The sequence below is a fragment of the Caretta caretta genome, chromosome 22 (assembly GCF_965140235.1).
Source record: "Caretta caretta isolate rCarCar2 chromosome 22, rCarCar1.hap1, whole genome shotgun sequence".
Lineage (NCBI taxonomy): Eukaryota > Metazoa > Chordata > Testudines > Cheloniidae > Caretta > Caretta caretta.
In genome coordinates, this window is record NC_134227.1 from 15654360 (window position 1) to 15673541 (window position 19182).

The 19182-nt window shown below is 42.5% G+C and overlaps 1 long non-coding RNA gene across 2 annotated transcripts; it reads right to left on the minus strand.

Moving 5' to 3' along the window:
- Positions 1–4743: 4743 nt before the first annotated feature.
- Positions 4744–18872, minus strand: LOC125625516 (uncharacterized). 2 transcript variants are annotated; one of them, XR_012665798.1, is made up of 6 exons: positions 18210–18872; positions 13270–13499; positions 10476–10554; positions 9936–10006; positions 9167–9314; positions 4744–6126 (listed from the first exon to the last, which is right to left on the minus strand). It is a non-coding gene; the product is annotated as an uncharacterized LOC125625516 (long non-coding RNA). The 2 variants fall into 2 exon arrangements; XR_007353578.2 differs by lacking the exon at positions 18210–18872 and adding an exon at positions 13780–13815.
- Positions 18873–19182: the final 310 nt, after the last annotated feature.

The window sequence follows — 19182 nt, forward strand, 5'->3', positions numbered from 1 at the left end:
ATGACCTCCTGAGGTCCCTTCCAACCCTGATATTCTATGATTCTAAATCCATTCTCTATAAACCTGACTTGGATTAATACCAGTGACTGACAGATCAAAAGCTCCATAGCCTGTTACCAATCTCACAAGTGTCTTATTTCTCTACAGTTATCCTCTTTTTCAGTCTTTTCAGTCTGACCGTTAATTACCTCCTGCTGCATCGTGTGACTTTATGTGGTTAGAATTTCTCTCATCTGTGAATTTCACACCGTACATTTAAAGGCACTGCTGGGTCTGTTGAAGGCATGTGAGTTGAATGCTAGAATGTACGTTGTTTAAAGAAAATGAGCCGTACAATATATTGGGCAGTAGCATATTGAAAAATATCATAAAGCCAAGTATCATGGACAGGACGCTGTCCACTGTCCATGTGCAGAGCTGGGTAGAAAACAGATTTCCATCCCAAGAAAAAAATTGAGATTTTGAAAAAACGTTCATCACAAATCAGGATGAAAAACAAAAATTTACATTTTTTTCATTGAAACAAAATTCTGAACATTTCTGTGTTTCCGGTCATTGGCAAAGTTTGGCTTCAGTACATTCAAGATATTTTGTTTATATTGTGACACTCTCTCTCTTTAATTTTTTTAAGTTTTAAATGTAAAAATAAAATTTCAAGATTAAAAAGTCATTTCAAAATGAAAAATCAAAACTCTCGATTCTGAAAATGTTGAAATGGGATGTTTCAACATTTTGGAAATGTTCTTTCCCCCAATTCTTTTTTTCTAGTTTGTTGTTGTTGAAATCAATACAATTTCACAAAAAGTTTTGATTGTGTGGAAATGACATTTTTTGACAGAAAATTGACAGATTTTTTGACCACTTTTATCCATGTGTACGGTACTGAGGTAAATGCCACCCATGTGTCATTGCGGAACACTATCAGTTGTGTCTCTGTATACTATGGGTGTGCTTCATCATCTCAATCTTATCTCCATACACAGGACACTAAGGATGTTTTGGAAGAGTTACTTTCCTAAATGAAATAAAACTGCTGCCCAGTGGGACTCATCCATCATTTAACTAATGATTTTACATCACTGGAATGCAGAAAAGCATCTACAATGAAAAACAAACAAACCCTGTAAACAATTAATCTATTTCACTGAAGGCCATCAAGTTCTGCCAAAGATTAGTTTGGACAATCCATAATGCACTTCTGCAGATCTCAAAGCTTTTTCGATTTCCATAGTTCAAATTTTTAAAGTGACCTTTCTCTGAGTGGGTCCTTTTTAATAGGAAATGGAGTTCATTTCTGAGTGCAGTCACAAAAGTAACTTTTTTCTGTGTTTTTGCAAAAGTGGACCCATTTGAAGCTCTTAATGACATGGAAGACATGCAAAATGTCAAGTACTTTTTGCGACTCTTTCATGCCCCTCTAGTTAAAACTGTGTTGGGCGCCAACGTTGCAGGATGTATTGCCATTGACCCAGCATCTGCAGAATCCTGCAACACATGTCCAGTGACTACAGTTAGATGAGTCATATGTAGCACGGGCCAAGTTTCATCCCAGAAGGGAAAAAAAAGCTACGGCACAGGAACAAACCCCTGAAAATAACAGGAATTGGCTTTGTATTTGGGCTATAAAAACAGGTTAGAACAGCCTGGCTATTTGCTTCTATTTTAAATTTAAGTGGTATTACTCTGTTAACCACTTTCCATTTTTGCTTCTTTTTACCATGACATAAGAACACGAGATATTTTAGAAACCAGAACAGGGCCATTTGCACCAGTATGGCCTGATGCTAATTTCTGTCCATTACCTGAACTGACCCTCATTCCAGAGATGAACTGTCTGTTTCTTAACACAGGCCTCCCACAAAACTTCCCCTCCCCTTTAACCTATGATAAACCCCATAGGGGTTGAGTGCTCTCAGAGAGGAGGATGGAAGGACTAGAGGAAAGCTACCTTTTGCCCCTCTTTCTGCTCCACTCTGATTGACATTGTACAATACAAGATCCTCCTGGTAGGGATTGTTGGTACAATTTTCAGTATCTTCTGAGTCACTTAGGAGATACTGAAGTCACATTTTCCAAAAGAACTTAGGCATCCAAGCATCATAAAAAGTCAATAGGGCATAGGCTTCTAAGGGTCAGATTTTTAAACGTATTTAGGCAACTAAGGATGATGTTAGGTGCCTAGTGTGATTTTCAAAAGTGATGAGCCTAAATCCCATTGAAATAAATGGGAGTTAGGTGCCTAGATGCTTTTGAAAATCTCACTAGACGTTTATCTGAATCTTTAGGTGCCCAAATACCATTAAAAATCTGATCCTTGGTGCCTAAATCACTTTTGAAAATGGGATTCCTAAATAGAGCTGGGAGAAATTTTTCAGATGAATCTTTTTTTTCACTGAAAAATGCGGATTTGTGTCGACTGAAATAGTTCACAAATTCATGTCAAATTCACCAAATCGTTGTAGTCAGAAAAAAAAATTCAAATTCAGAAGAAGTCAAAACGTTTCGTTTACATCTGTTCAAAATGAAACGTTCTGACTTTTCAATTTGAAACAATTTTTTAAAAGATTTAGTTCATTTTTCCCCAAAGGTTAAAAAACCACAAAACTGAAATGAAATGTTTTCTTTTTGGTCAAACAAAACGTTTTTGGGTTTTTTTACATGAAATTAAACTTCTTTGACTTTTGCAGCTCACTGAAACATTGACAAAAATATTTTGAATGGTTCCCAAACTATTTTTGTTTTCAAGCTTTGGGTCAGCCATTGAACTGAAAAATTGGTTATTCGCACAGCTTTCTTCGTAAGCCGTGTGTCTGTATTTAGATATAAATATCAATATGTGAAGTGCAACTCCATGCACACCCATGGCAGCATTATACACGAAAGTTCAATAAGAATGACAGATGAGGACAATGCCTTCTGATGGTATGTTAGTGCTGCATTTTGTGGACAGACAGCGTCAGTAGGCTCTTGGGGACCACATTGATTGAAACAGCTGAGGGTCAAGATAACAGATATTTAATTTGATGTATTTAAAGCTCTTCAGCAGGGAGTAGGACTCCTGTTGCTGAAGGGATAGGGTGGGGCACACAATTATAGCCTTTCCCTCTTGCAGACCCCTGTAGCTTGCACAAGGATGGTACAACTTTTCAAATAACAAAGGTATTTCCTGAGAGAGCCCAACCACAAGGCTAAGTCTGCACTAGGGATTTGCCCCAGTTTCAGTCATCAGGAGTCCAGCCGCCCCAAGCGTGAAAAAAAAAAGAAAAACGGAGTGCCACCGAAGCAAAAAAACAAACAAAAGAAAAAGGCCAGAGTGCCGCTCCTTGCCACCCTAAGCACGTGCTTGGTTTGCTGGTGCCTAGAGCCGACCCTGCCACCCGCTGATGTTGTGGCCCAATGCAAACCCATAGAGTAGATGGGATTGTTAAACTGCAATCTGCACTGTTGCAATTTATCCTGGCTGTGCATCTCTGTTTTCCTCTGTTCTCCTGTATGTTTGGGTGTGGTTTAGTGGGTATGGCTGGTGGCCAGATCTAGAGAGAATCTCAAAACACATACAGTGACATAGTGAGGATTATTTTACAGAGGGGTAAACAAATCTGCTTTTCCCCCCCTCCCCTTAACAGTAGGTTGGTAAAGCCGGTGAATTTTAATAGAGCCCTAAAAAAAAAAAAGTGTCGGCTTGTTTCCTAGGTACACCACATTACCCACAGCGAGTCTTACCGCTCCCCGAGAAAGTTTGTGCAAGTCCTAAAATAATTTCATCCCACTGGCCCACAAATATTCCCATTTGGTAAGCCTTATATAGAGTAATTATTGTTTAACATGGCACCACAGCTAGGCCAGGGTTTATTTTGGGTTCTGTGTTATAAAAAGCCGTTTGTAAAAAAAATTACTGTATTTTCCAATCTGTCATGTTGAACAAACGGGTCTAGAAACTTGTTCGTTGACTTTGTTGTTGTTTGTTTTGCTTTAAGAGTCCGCATTCATCAAAGTGCTGGCGTCACTACCAAAGCCCTCTCGTCATCGCAGCCCGGCGTATTTAAACGTGTCTGCACTTTAATTATAGAAATGTCACTGGCAGGTAGCCGGTTGTTGTGGGACTATTGACCTATGTTGGTGGGAGACACATGTTTGGAAGAGCGGGTGAAACCTTAACAACCACAAATGTAAGAAACTGAATATCATTGGCAGGTAACAGGTGTGACCTTTGAGGAGGAAGTTAAGCTAAAACTCTGACCTGCTTCCCTTTTCACTGTTTTCCAAATGGCGCTTAGCACTTTAAATGTTCAAAGCACAGCATGGCTGTTAAGCAAGTAATTCCAACTGCTTTGTAAGGTAGGGAAATGTATTAGTCCTGTTTTTCAAATGGAGAAACTGAGGCAGAAAGAGGTAAGTGAATTGCCCCAGGCTACATGGGTGAGTTAGCTTGGTGTAGAACAAAGGCGCTTCTGGCTCCTTTCCTTATGCTCATTTCTCCAGGCCATGCTGCTTTGGATAGCAAAGTTCTTTCTAATTTTAATAACTGGTTGTACAAACTACCATGTATATGTATAACAATTGCTTTGCCCATTTTTGAAATGCAGCTACCTCGCGGGTGGGAAACAGCTGCTGTTTAATGGTGCGTAGCAATACTTTGCAATATTTTAGAACAGGATGGGAAGAATATTGCATTTAGTTATGTAATTACTCAAGTTGGAACTTGGCCAAGACCTCAAAATTAACACCACATACTCTTACAAAGATGGTCATAGCATCTTTAATGATCACAAAGGAGGCAAGTGTTATCTAGGAGTTAGAGCAAGGATCTCTGAGTTAAGACTCAGATTTAGTTCTTAATTTTCCCAGTGTCTCATTGCATGACTCAGAGGAATTCCTCTCACCTTTCTGTGCCTCAGTTTTACTCGTAAAATGGAGTTAGTAATACTCGCTTACCTTGAATGGGGCAGGTTAGGGGCTAAATTAATGTTTGTAAAGCCTTCAATGACCTAGAGCAACAAGTGTAACAGAATTATTACAAGTGCTGTGGATCTTGGCTTTATTAATGGTCAGTAGTACTAGTGCAAAGAAGGCTGGGACCGAATGGAGGAACCAAATGTAGATAGAGTTCATTGTTATCTGTGGGGGAAATGATCCAAGGCACACATCGCAGTTGTGTCCACACACGCAAAATGACATGTTCTTTGCTCCAGAGAACGTACAGTCTGAGATAGATAAATATACAGCAGATCGACATGTTTGCTGGACAGGTAGATAGTTGTATTGGGGAGTTTTTCTAAGTTCTCAGGTGCTGTTTTCTCTTCAGTTTGTAGGACACTTCATTGTGTAACTCCTCATTAACTTTTAAGAGGAGCTACCATTTTAAGAAGATTTTAAAGGTTTTTACCCACACGAATATGCTCCAAGGAGCCTCTGAGTTTCCAGATTATGGATTAAGGTGGGAGTTGGTTGTTTTGTCTCAGGATGCGTGAAGTGGTTGGAACAAAATAGGAACCAGACCAAACCTCCATCTAAAATTTAAAACAAACTTGTCTGTGAGTCTTTTGTTCTCACAACGGCATCTGAATTTTTTGTCATTGACCAAGAATACCAAAAGAAAAGCCTTTGCACATGGTACTTCAGGCGTCATGGGAAGCAGGTTGTGTCATGATATATGGAATGATAGAAAACAAAGACAGATACAGATTACCACACAGCCTGAATTCTAAACTTTGCCTCCTTTGTTTATCACAGACCACACCCTGCATGAAACTCTGTACAGCCCGTAGAGACATCTAGTGGCTGAATAATACCCTGCAAGTAAACAGACAGTAGAAGAAGCTGAAGTTGAAGAGAGCTGCTTCTCCTGGTGTTTCCAAGCTAAAGGGAAGAGATGTTTTGTTTCCTTTTCTATATTTTCTGCCATGTCATGCCCCAATCCAAGTCTCCTCTGCATGCATTCTGTGCCGTCTTCCCTCTGAATCTTGATCTGCAAAGGAGTGAGGAGAAAACAGTTTTTCGTGCTGATCTGTTTTTGTTCATGTAGATCACTGCTGTTCAGACTTGGGTGTGAAGAGAGGCAGGCTCAAGACCACTCTGTCTTCCTTTGCTTGAGGAACGCAGCTACCGCACTAGCATAGGACTGGCCTGGGGAACACAGCAGAAAACGATTTTCAAGGTAAGGCAACAACATTTCCAATTTGTGTGGCAAAATGAGCTGCAACAGATCAAGGGTTAACCTGTCATAATGCTGGCCATAGCAACACAGACAATAAACCCCACAGTCTCCTTATTCACCACCCCAGCCGTTGAGATCTGTTGGCATACTTTTCATAAAGACTATGCTTGTCTACAGTGTCTCTCTGTCGATGGGATAGCTAATGGACCCATCATGGTTGTATCTCAGCACCAACAACGTCTCGGAGCCCCCAGATGTGGACTCTGTAGAGTTTCAAGGTCAGGACCTTCTCAGTAAGAGGGCCTCCACTACTGAATTTGCTTGCAACATTGGTCTGACAAAGCTTGAGTTGGTTGATCTGCAAGGCATGCCTACAAGTCCTGTATTTTCTTTAAGAAATGGCTGGCGTAAGCCAGGCTTTTGATTAGGAGCTCTTCTTTATATTGACTATTGTCATCTCGGCGGTTTCTAATTTGAGATTTTACTTCTCTATAATTGCACACAGAGAGCATAACGGGCACCTGTTTTACAGGTTTAAAAAGAGAGAAAATTTATTTCTTTGACATCGTCTATACCAGTCCCAGTCTTTGGCTGGGAGGAAACAGAACCCAAGCATTTGAAGTGGCACTGATGATCAAAGAGGAAAGAGGAAAATTTCTCTTATCTCCTAAGCTTCTTTCTTTGTGTTTTTTCTGCAACCAATCTTGGTTATAATTCCTCCCAATCAAGCTTCTGGACAACGTAAAGGACAGGTAGCAAGCTTCCCCCAAACAGCTACACCAATGTGCATTAGGATATGTCTACACTGCAATAAAACACCCTCGGCTGGTCTGGGTCAGCTGACTCGGGCTTGCAGAGCGTGGCTGTAAAATTGCTGTATAGACATTTGGGCTCAGGCTGGAGCTCGAGCTGTGGGATCCCACGAGGAGGTAGAGTTGCAGAACCCAAGCCCTGTGAGCCAAATCAGCTGACCAGGGCCTGCCGAAGGTGTTTTTATTGAAGTGTAGCTATACTCTTAGTCTTTGACTAAGAGGAGGGCTTATTTTAGAAATTAGAGAGGAGTTCAGTCTCCATGTTCCTCCTGTCACAGGCTGTCCTCTGCTGGGCAGTTGGCTGCCAGTAGTGATCTTCATGAGCAGTTTTAAAGCTGTATAAAATATGTGACTCTTTGTTTTGCTTCTTCATATCACATGAAATGTGCTGAATGCATGCTTTCAATGTGGAGCCACCTTTGCTCAAAATTGGCTTTTTTATGGAAAACATTTGCAAGCTGGCCGCCTTCTGCTCATCCTCACTGGGTTCCTATTTTACATTTCACTGTGGTCTTCAAGGACATCAGATAGCCACTCCCTCTCTGGCGTACTCTTCTGCCTGGGAATGGTCTTCTGCTGAGGTAGGAGGGACCATCCCACCAATAATGCAGCAAGAGCTGGGAACATTTCAAGTGAGTGCGTCCCTGAAGCATGCTAGGGATTAAGCGCCATCTTTGATGTAGCTCAGTAGAGCATTGGTGGCCTTGTTTAGAGCCAGGAGTGTTTTCCCACTGCATCGTGTGACACATGCGAACTACCTGCCCACGCTAAAAGAGCCTCGTGAGGATTGGACGAGACAGAGGACCATATCAAAAAATCCCCTCAAGGGTCTTGTGGGGAGAACATCTGACATGCTACTGAAGCAATTGAAAGTTACTTCCCCTGCATCCCCAGCTCCTCCATCTCATTTCCTGAATCTGCTACCCCAGGGAAAATCTGACCAAATTTAGCTCAATAGATTAAATAGACTGCTAGCATGCAACAGTGTTGGGTGTCTCCAGACATAAGGCCCAGTCCCACAAGGAGTGGTGTGTCCTTGACTCCTGTTGACTTGTGTGGAAGTTGAGGTTATTAGCATCCTGCAGGATCAGAGCCCTGATTCCAGGTTTTAGGTGCTGTGGTGACTGGGGAGAAAGATGACTTTTCAATTACAGCCGCCCACTGTTTTGCTCTGATATCTAAATTTGCCATCTAAAAACCCCCGCAAGCACAGCCAATATGGCTGCATGGCAGCAGCCAGGGCTCCAACTTGTAGGATAATACAGTGCTTATCTGCATGCAGAGACATAGACGGCAAGAGATTTAATGCAAATGTAGCCTCTAGCAGCCTCGGTGCCTTCTTGCAAACTATTGATTAGGTGTCTGATTTACTTTCCCTTGATAATAGACTATAGGAATAAGCCAATAGAACGAGGAGGAAGAAAACCTGTCATGATCATTCGATGCAGCTGGTGAGCCAGTGGAGAGACAAAGCCATCTGATTGGGTTAGAATAAAGCTAGGGTTGGGGGAACTGTCTTAGCAACAGCGGAAAACAACTCCCCCACTTCTGCGCCCACTGTACAGCCACGCTGGAAAGTTCCTGATTATATTCCTTGATGCTTTTGTTTCACTACAGCCCTATTTGAACATGACTGGTTTGGTTTACAATGTGTGTCTGTTTACCTGGTCACTCCATGGTACTTTAGAAAGAATGAAAGGATTTCTGTTTTCCTGACCAATCTTATTCAAACCCAGTATTGATCTCCAGGTAAAATGATATTCCATTATCTTAACTACCTTCATTTTGAAATCCCTCCATGTGGGCATTTTGGGCTAAAATTGAAGGTGGGTTTTTGTCTTTTGGGGTTTTCAGTATCTTACTTTGGATGCATTTCCAAAGCAGATGAAACTGTGCAAAACTGTCACCTCCAGTATGATTTGATTTTTGTGGTACAATATTACATTCTAAGGGAGACAGCCAGCTCTTGTGGTTAGAGCTGGAAACCCGGGTTTGTATGAGCAGCTCTGCCAAGGACTTGCTGTGGGAACGTGGGCAAATCACTTCACCTTTCCCTGCCTCATTTTCTCTAGATTCCGTCTGGATCTATCCTGCAGCTCACACAGTCCACATCAGCCTGCACCATGGGTGGTGCTTAATTCTTAGTCTTAGAGTTTAATGTTAGTAAATTGTGTTGAGATCCTAAAATGAAAGATACCTTCTCTGCCAGGTGAATGCCACTGAATAACATTGAGTTCCCATAGTAAGGATACTCCTTTATTGCTGGATAGGTGAAATCTTCAGTTTCCTGTACTGCAAGTATACAATATGGGGAGCCAGCAGGGTCTGGTTCCTAGGTCACTGGTCTGGAAATAAGGAGAAAAGAGTTCTAATCCCAGCACGACCACTAACCTGTGTGATTTTAGACAAGTCACTTCAACTCCTCACGCCTCTTTTGTCTGCCTTGTACTTAAGGCAGGGGCTGTTGTTATTATATGTACATACAGCACCTAGCACAATGGGGTCCTGATCAGACTCATGACCTCTAGGCACTATCCTGAGGTAATATGAGGTGTTAGTGGTGGGGGTTTTTTTTTGGATAAATCAAGTGAAAATGCAAAGGGCAATTAAAAAAACAGTTGTGAATGGAGATAAGCTGAACATTTATTGGAAACCAAACTTAGGCATTTTGAGTCCTCTCTGGAGATCACCTTCATTGTCCTCTTCTCACCTGCTGCCTTGTTCAGCTCATAAGCATTCACACTTTTATCTCACTATTTTCATGCTGATAATAGGCATAGATTGTGTTAGTCCTGCATCTGTTGAGACGGCGGGTATGATAATAGAAGCACCGCCGGCACCAGTATATATTGGCCTTGTCTTAGGACCATGTCCAATAATGTCTATGTCAGGGAGCCTTTAAACTGCAGAGTCAGGGAATTTAGTCAGCTGTCATCACTCCTTAATTAAAAATAGCAGAGACTCACTTGCATTCCATTGCTGTGTGTTAACTCATTTGTCATCTGTCCTCTTCTCGCCAACCGACCACCTTCTCACCCTGAAAAAAATAAATGATGGGCACAAGCTTAGGAAGTACAAAGGCAATGTGGCAGGTTTTAAAAGAGAGCACATTTAAGAAAGAAAATACCTTTTCACGCAATACATAATTAACCTGTGGAACTCATTGCTGTGAGATGCTATTGCGACCAAGAGTTTAGCAGGAATCAAAGGAGGATTGGATCTCTATAATTATGTGGGATGTCCAGTTTCATGCTTCAGGGCATAAGCCAAACAATAACAACTTGGGGTTAGGAAGAAACTTTTTTCTAATGGGAAAATTAACCCATAATTTTCCACTATGGGGTTTCTTGCTCCTTCCTCTGAAGCAACTGATCCTGTGCTGTTAGAGACAGACTGGACTGTCAATTTGATCCAGTCAGGCTGTTCCTGTGTTCCTATCTACATAACTGATTGAATTCCTCACTTTCCACTAAATGGAATTCTACTATATCTCTGCTTTCTCTCACCTTGCAGTAGGTTTCACTAATTTCATTGCGAAATTCCTGAGGGATCAGTGAGATGGCAGGTTACACAAAGGTCCCGAAGCTGCAGGGAGAGATAAATAGTGTGTTGTAATATATTTATTGACTGAAAATGCAGCCCCCTTTTCTCTTCCCCACCAAAAAAAGGGGGGGTGGAGAATACATTGCCTGATGGAGATATTATTTAACACTTGGAAGCAAGAAACAGGTCTGGCAGTGGGGAGAATTTTTCTGATTGCTGGTACTACAAATAAATCACTGGTGGAATTACATGATTCTGCCAATACTTACACCAAAGTCCGTTAATTTCAATGAAATTACTCCTGGTATGCACCAGTGTAAGTGATAAGAGAATCAGGCCCAATATGTATCTGACCTGTTACCTACATCCAAAGAAATGTATGTGCAGGTCCATTTGATTGATGTGGGGCCAAATTCAATCCCTGGTGTAATTTCACTAAAGTCAATTGTAACATCGGGGTGAATTTGGCCCTTTGTGTTCAATTATTATTATTTAGTACATTTAATACGGTTGTGCTTAGGGACCAATCAAGAACAGGGCCCTGTTGTGCAAGACACTGTACAAACATGCAGAAGTAGATAGGCCTTTCCCCAAAAACACATGAACAAGAGGGAATGTTACAGTTTAGTAACTTAACATCTCCCAGTGGGTCAGTAGCTCAACTCGACTGGTTTCCACTCTGGGTATGTTAAACGAATTAGGTGCTCAACTCCCATTGCATTTTAATAGGATCTGGGCATCATACCGCTGTAGGTTCTTTTGAAAATCACAGCCTCAACTACTTTGTAATCCAAGCAGGTATTGTGACATGGATTTATAGCTATTTGTGTTCCTGTTCACTGAAACCTTTGACTAGTCAGACATGTAGAGATCACTTTCAGTTGAAACCACTTGTCAGCTCATGTATCCCAAGAAGGGTTGCCACTTGTGGCTGCTAAAACAGAGCAGGAGTGATGCATGCAGCTCACCAGTTGTCTGGAATCTATTCTCAGCTTTTCCTGCCATTGTAAGGACAGCACTAGGCTGCTACATGGGGGACCTCTCTTAAAATACTTTCCGTAAAGAAATAGACTGAAACACAGCGCGTATGACAAGAACTAACAGTATTCTAACTCCTTCAGAGTTTTCCCAGGAAGTTTTCCTTTGACCCTCGGAGTGGAGGCCTAATATTGTGAAAGTGAAACCAACCACGCCATCCAGCCTCATATCATTCACTCACAACACCAGCCCACTATCCATCAGTTCTTTGAGTAAACCTAGGGCTGGTTTCCAGGGCGGTCAGTCCATCAGCCCAAATCTGCGAGTTGCAATACATCGATGTGGTGCAAACAGCAGGGACAACTATCACTGTATTCCGCATTCTGCAAGGGAAGCAGGATTAGAAGACCCATTGTCCTTTGGCCGCATAAAAGTAGGATTCTTCTACTTGAGCTGGAGAAGGCCAACTTTAGCCAATAGCAGGGACAAGTTTCATAGTCTCTCTGTGGCCTAGCTGTTAGATTGGGACTTTGCTCGCTCATGCACACAAAGCTAGCATGTTACAAAGCCCTCTTTGCATTGAACAACCATTGACTTCGTTGGGAGGTGTTCATGTGCAGACCGGTGACAAGATTAGGATACTTGGTGCCCTTCCTGGCAGTGATATGATTCCTTTACAGTGGACATGCAAGCACAGCCTGGAAATGGAGCCCCCAATTCATCAAAAGCTTCTCTCAATTGCATAAATCTTGGGCGTGAATCTGTCCCAGGGCTTAATTTGTGCCAGGGCTCACCAGGGCTGAGCCCCGGCACCTCTGGGCTTGGCAGTTCACAGCCCCGGCACCTCTGGGCTTGCCATGTCAGTTATGAATGTAACAATATTGCTTGAGTCCCAGCACCTTTTTTGTTACAAATTAAGCACAGATCTGGTCCCCTATTCAAAGAAACATGGAAGAGTAAATAGATCTGGGATTCTCAACCCTTTTCTTTCTGAGGCCCCCCCAACATGCTCTAAAAACTCCGCGGCCCAGCTGTGCCACAACAACTGGTTTTCTGCATATAAAAGCCAGGGCCGGCGTTAGGGAGCAGCAAGCTGGGAAATTGCCTGGGGCCCCATGCCACAGGGGGCCCCTCAAAGCTAAGTTGCTCAGGCTTCGGCTTCAGCCCCGGATGGCAGGGCTTAGGGCCCCAAGCTTCAGCCACATGTGTTGGGGCTTCAGCTTTCTGCCCTGGGCCCCAGCAAATCTAATGCTGACCTTGCGTGGCAGACCTCCTGAAACCTGCACACAGCCCTCCAAGGGGCACCAGACCCCTTGTTGAGAACCGCTGTAATAGAGGAACCAGGGGAAGCTAACTGGTTTTGACTGAGTTTTGCTTTGAGAGTTTCAGTTCTTTCAAAGAGATATTCAAGGTGTGCGAATCCAGGGAGATTGAAATTTCAAGTCAAGGTTCACATGGACCCTTAGGAAGCAAAGTCATCCAGTTTGGGGCAGATCCAGGACAAATTTATGTTAAACTGTTGAGAGGGGTAGAGAACTATGAAAACATTTTAGAACCTCAAAAAAGTTTAGTTCAAGTTTGGTTCTAGGGTGATTCCAATCTTCATCTGAGGGTCTCAAAGCACTTCATAAAGATTAAGCCTCATAACGCCCTTGTGAGGTAGGTTAATCCCATTTTACGGATGTGGTAATTGAAGCACAGAGGTTAAATCCAACATTTTTTAGTGTCTACTAATTTTGGATACCCAATTTGAGAAATTAATTTTTCAGTGGTTCTTACCCCTGCTTTTCTGATTGACTTCAGTTGGAGCTAGAGGTCTCAGCACTTCCGATAATCAGTTCCTAGATGTCTCATGTTGGACATCCAGTGGACAGTAAAGAAGCTGAAGTGACTTGTCCAAGGTCGCACAGAGAATCTGTGGCAACGTTCGGGCTAGTACTCATGTCTCCTGATTCCAAGTCGCCTGCTTTAACACTTAGATCACACTTCCTGTTTGATTCGATGTCGACCTTAAAGAAAATCAGTCAGTTAATATTTCTCCACTGCTGGTCTTTCTCAAAACTAGAAAACAACACTCCTGCAATCTTTCTCCACTGTATCAAAGTCTTTGTCTTCTCTCTAGAAACCCTAGAGGCTTCTTATCTTCATGTCAGTGGAGATGTTTTCAGACTGCACCAAACTTTTTTCAGACTAATTAAGCTCTGATGACTTCAGCTGTATTTGCAGCTCCTGATTAAGGCCATGATACTAATTAAACTCTTAAATGATTAAAAATGCAAATAGTCAGACCTGTGTTCAGCAGCAGGTTTCCATTTTCAAGCTTCGGGACAGCAGAGTGAATATGTGGCAAAGTCTCTAGTGGAAACAGTCTATTTTTAAACAATTTTGCTACATTCCACTTCATGCAGAAGTAACATTGGCTGCTGGGGCAAGCGTCTCATCTGTCTCACAGCTAAAGAAAAAGGTTTGATTAAAACACAACCCCTCACCACTATCACCACCTTGCCTATTGGTGCCCTAGCTGTGGCAGTCTGGGCAGAGAGGCTGAGAAACCGAATGAGCCATGGGCATTGAATTACCATCTTGCCTCTAGGCTGATTCTGCTCTTATAGAAGTCAGTAGCAAAATTCTCAGTGGGTGGAAACTACCCCTGTGCAGAGAGCATACGTGGGATTCAAGAGGAGCATAGGCCCTGTACACAGAGGTGCATTAAACCCAATGGCACTATAATTGGGTGGGCCTTAGGAGAGGTTCCATTAGGTCAGGATTGAGCCATACTGGCTAGGTAGTTTGAGAGACGCTTGCACTGCAGCTGCCAGTGCCGTATCTCATCTCATCTGGACCACAGAGAAGGCTTTCCTCTCAAGGGCTGAAAAATCAAGATATTTCATGGACATCACAATCCTAGGAGCCTAGGGATTTCCATACTGGATCAGCAGAGGGGTTTCTATACTCAAGTATCCTGTCTCCGCCAGTGATCAGTACCTGATCCGTCAGAGGAAAATGTAAGAACCCTGCAACCCGGAGCTATAATTGTAACATGCCCAAAGGGAAAGTTTCTTCATAATTCCTGTTAGTTAAATTCATAGTAAAAGAAATACATGAAAAAACAGATGAGAGGACACCAAATGGATGCAGCTAGTGCTGGTCACATCGAATGAGCCAGATCCTCAGTTGGCAAAAATTGGCGCATATCACTTGGAGTTGCATCCGTTTACAATAGCTGAGGATGTGGCCCCATTGACTCCCATGGATGATGCTGATTTCCACCAGCTGAGGATCTTGCCTATTATCTCGACCTGGTTCCAGTCAAATAGTTTCGGTGATGTTAAATGGTGTCTCTGTCATTTAGGTGACGACACTTTTTCTTGCAAGACTCTCCTTTTCACAGACTAAAACAAAACAAAAGAGTAAGAGGTAACTACTCCATGTACAAATGGAAGATTTTATCCACCCAGTGACCATGGGATGCAGGTGTTTCACAGCCAGCACAAGTTAACAAGGACAGACGTGTTGGCCAAATGCCAAAATGATAAAATTGTCCAGGGAGGAAAAATAAAAGAAATCACAAGAGTTATTCCATGCTGAGGTTTTGTACTTTTTTGTCTCCTGAAATGAACACATGGGTCAGTAATCAAAGGTTTGAAAAGTCATTCGGCCCCTCTAGCGTGCTCTCCGAATTAGAATGCAAACCATCTGCACCCCACGCTACAGCTCTCCTTAAAGGCTGCAGGTCAGATTCTGATCACCGTTCTACCAGTGTAAATCCAAAGTAACTCCCTTGAAGTTAATGGAGTCGCTCTGGATTTCAGATTCTGACCTATGCCAGAATAACATCTATGCCAGAATAACATTTGGGGCCCCACCTTTTTACACTGTATCACCATATTAATGGGCTTCTCTGCTCCAGAGCTGATGAGAAATCTCAGAGGATTGTCTCATTTTAATCAATCCTGCTCGGCCAAAATTTGCTCTCAAAGGAAATAGAAGCTATGAAGACAAGGCAGCCCAGTTGCTGATCTGCAGCCTCCCATCATCATTCACTTCAGGGCCAGGTCTGTGGTGCCAGTCCCAGATGCCACAATAAATCCTATGCTTTGTCTAGACATTGTAACGTTGATGGCAAGTCAGCGGGAGGAAGGATGTGCTATGTATGTACTGAAATATCATGCACGTCCTGACTGCTTTGCAGATTGTGCTGCTTTGGAAAGCTCATATTGTGAAGCAACAAATCTAAGATGTTATGTATATGGATGTAAATGAAATTGCAGCTTCTGAGAAATGGATGCAGAAGTTTAAAAGAAGAGATGGGCCTGGGCCCTTGAGTTTGTATCCAAAGCCAGGTTCAAGGATTTTGTTCAGCCCGTTGTATAGATAGGGGCCCAGACACCATGATTATGGGTGTATCTGAAATAGATTTAGTTTTAGATTGAATACAGTTGGTCCCAGTCACTAATTCTAAATCCAGGAAAGCATAGGGCTGTTTGGATCCAGGGTTTGGTTCAGGTTCTTTTCTGTCCAAGTGATTTTCTTGTATTTTTGGCTTATAAGAGGAAAGCAATAACCAATGGGTATGTTTTGTTTCTCTTAGATCTCCCTTGGCAACTGAGTTGACTGGAGTTCCACCAGGTGAGAATAATCGTAGAGGCAAAGTTAGATACAGAGGTAAATATTTGCCACGCATCACATTGCCACATTGGAGGGTGTAATTCTGCTCCTGCTGAAGCCATGGGGAATTTTGCTGTTAACTTCAACGGGAGCTGAATCAGGCCCTAAATATAGATTTAATAGGTACTGAAAATTTTTCCTAGATAATTTACTAAATGTCATTTGAATTTAAAATGAATTGTACTGTATTGGTACTTGGTTAAATGTTTTAAAATGTGCATTTAAATTGAAGCCAATATGAAACCAAAGATTTAAAATGTCTTCCTCCGAGTGTGGAAACTTCTTGATACATTTTGGTTTCACATGTGAGCCATGTGCAGTTCAATTCTGCATGACGTTGATGTGAAAGTAGAGGAAACTTTTTTGTTTTTGCCAGATTTTCTCGTTAGGCCAGATCTTCAACTGGTGTAAATCAGTGTCTCTTTTGACTATGTCCATTTACAAAAGCTAAGGATCTGGCCCTTTGAATTTGGGGGTTCACTGAAAGCACAGCCCCCAACTCAGGGTTCACAAGCCCCAGGCAGGGCAGAGCTGAAGAAAATATTCACACAAACATCTTCACAGTTAACAAGTTCCTTGCAGTTCTAGTAATAAGGCAAAGCTTTAATCTGAGGATTCTGTGGCTTTGATCATTCCTTTAATTGACTTCAACATGGGTTATGTACATACAGCTGCTGAGGTGATAAGGTTCCAGTGTAAACCTCACACACTTTACGTTGGTGGCTTATTTTGTATCCAGAAATTCTGAGTAAATGTACAGGTTTATAGTTCCCATTTTCTTTCTCATTCCCATGTGTACACACTTTAAGTATCATAACTGTACATAAATGTGCAAGCATGATATGCCATGAACTCTGTTGCATAGAAATAAACATGATCTCTACATTTAGTGTTTCAAACTGGCCCAAACGCTGCAGACCTTAATCCCTTTGAAGTCTGAGTAAGGACTGAATAAAAACTGTGTAAGGGCCAGAGAATTTGGCATAAGCTTGTGAATTAGAAACACAGTTTCTCCCTACCATTTAAGAACCTAAGGCTCTGATTAGTGGTCAAAGATCCTGCAATACAGTTAGGGCTACATTGTGAGTTGGAGTACACGTCCGTTTCCCGCCCCCCAACATTTCTCATAGCCTGTTTGCTCTTTGTGCTTCATTTCAACATCTTGAAAATTGAAAATGTCATTACCAAAATTATTTGTTCATTGCCATTAGCAGGCATACTGCTTCCGAGACAAGAACCCCTGCCATATAAATGAACTCAATTTCCAGTGACCAACTGGAAGTTCCAAAGTACCACAGAAGTAGCTGTTCGACTGGTATTTGCAGACATGACTAGGAGAGGAAATGCCAAAAGTCTGATGAGAGACCTTGTTCTTTTTGTCCTATGTTCTGGCCTCACAAGTTGCACGTCAAGGTGAGGAAGAATGTGTGTGGAGTGTAGGGATGGATGCAGGGACCATTAAGTTCTAAAAGTAGCCTTCCGTATGGAGTGGTGGTGTGTCTCAAGCCCCCTGTATGCCCACCCCACTCCTTGCTACTGTGCAGAGAATGGTGAAAAAAGAGATGTGGAATGGGTGAAGACATAGGCTTAACTGTGATATTCACCACGCTTGGTGGTGGTGGTGGTTAGTATTATTAGTTGTATGGGGTAGCAACTGGAGGCCCAAATTATTATTTATTATTATTATTATTTACTGTTTGTATTTTAGTAGCAGCCCAGTGCCCCAGCCATAGACTAGGATCCCATAATGCTAGGTGCTGCACAGAAAAAGAACAAATAGCTGGTCCCTACCCCAAAGACCTTACAATGTAAGTGTAAGACAAGAGACGACGGATGGAGACAGACAGGGGAGTGCAAGGAAACAGTGAGATAAGGTTGGCCAGCCTGGGCCATATTGTGCTAGGCGTGGTACATACACATAACAATACGATGGTCCTTGCCCCAAGGAGTTTACAATCCAAGTCACAGCAGATAGAAGAGAGGACAAGGAGACAACAAAACAGTTAAGATCACCACAGCAAGCAGCAGTCACAGCATACCAGCTGCCTAACCTGTCAAGAGTGTTGTAGGCATCACAACAGATGGTGATGATCTAAGGAGAAATTTGAAGGAGGGTGGAGCAGTAGCCTTGTATGTTCTTCTCTTAGGATTTTCTTCTGCTACTCGGCAGTACTCTCGTTAATGCTAGGCTGGATTCTCCTGCTCTCAGCTCTGCTTGCCACATGGTATATGTGCAATGCTCTATACCTATCGGCAGGATCAAGCCCCAAGTGCTGGAATGGAGTTTAAAATTTAAAGGGCCAGATCCCCAGCTGCTGTGTCTCAATGGAGCTGCAGTGAAGTCAATGGAACAGTGCTGGTTTACATCCACTGCGGCTCAGCCCTGTTGTCTTTCAGATGTAGCCTTTTCTGCCTGCCTCTGTCAAAGGCCAGCAAGTGTCTTCCCAGGAACCCCTGTGCTGTTTCCTGCCGTGCTCCTGAGTTTCATTGTGTCGACGTTGGTCATGTCGCTGTTCTTAATCTACTTCTGCCACACTTAGTTTTTGTTGTTTGTTCTGAAATTTGGTCTCATTTGCTGTCGTCCTTGTGCCAGAAATCAGACAAAGTCAGAGGCAAGGGAGACTCGTCTGGTTTATGTCAGACTGCGCCACTCTGGAGGATTGTTCCTGCTGTGTAGCTCCACCTGCTGGAACCAGCTCAAAACATGGATCTCACAAACCTCTAACACACCCCTTGCTTTCCATCCAAGAGCATAATTTGAAACTGAGCAGACAGCTGGTACGCTCTCTAACACCAACCCATGTGCCTGGACCTCCATTGTTCTTGTCAAATCATATCTGTTCCCTATCCAAAGACTCTCCAGTCCATAAAACCAGGTGCTGTGATTGTATTCATGCCTAAAATACCATCCTTCTATGGTCTTTGGACAGATCTAAGTTTCATTTCAAATCTGTGATGGATTTTGCTGTGATTGAAGCATTTTAACTTTCCTTTGTGGTTTCCAGAGACAAATCCATTTTGTCC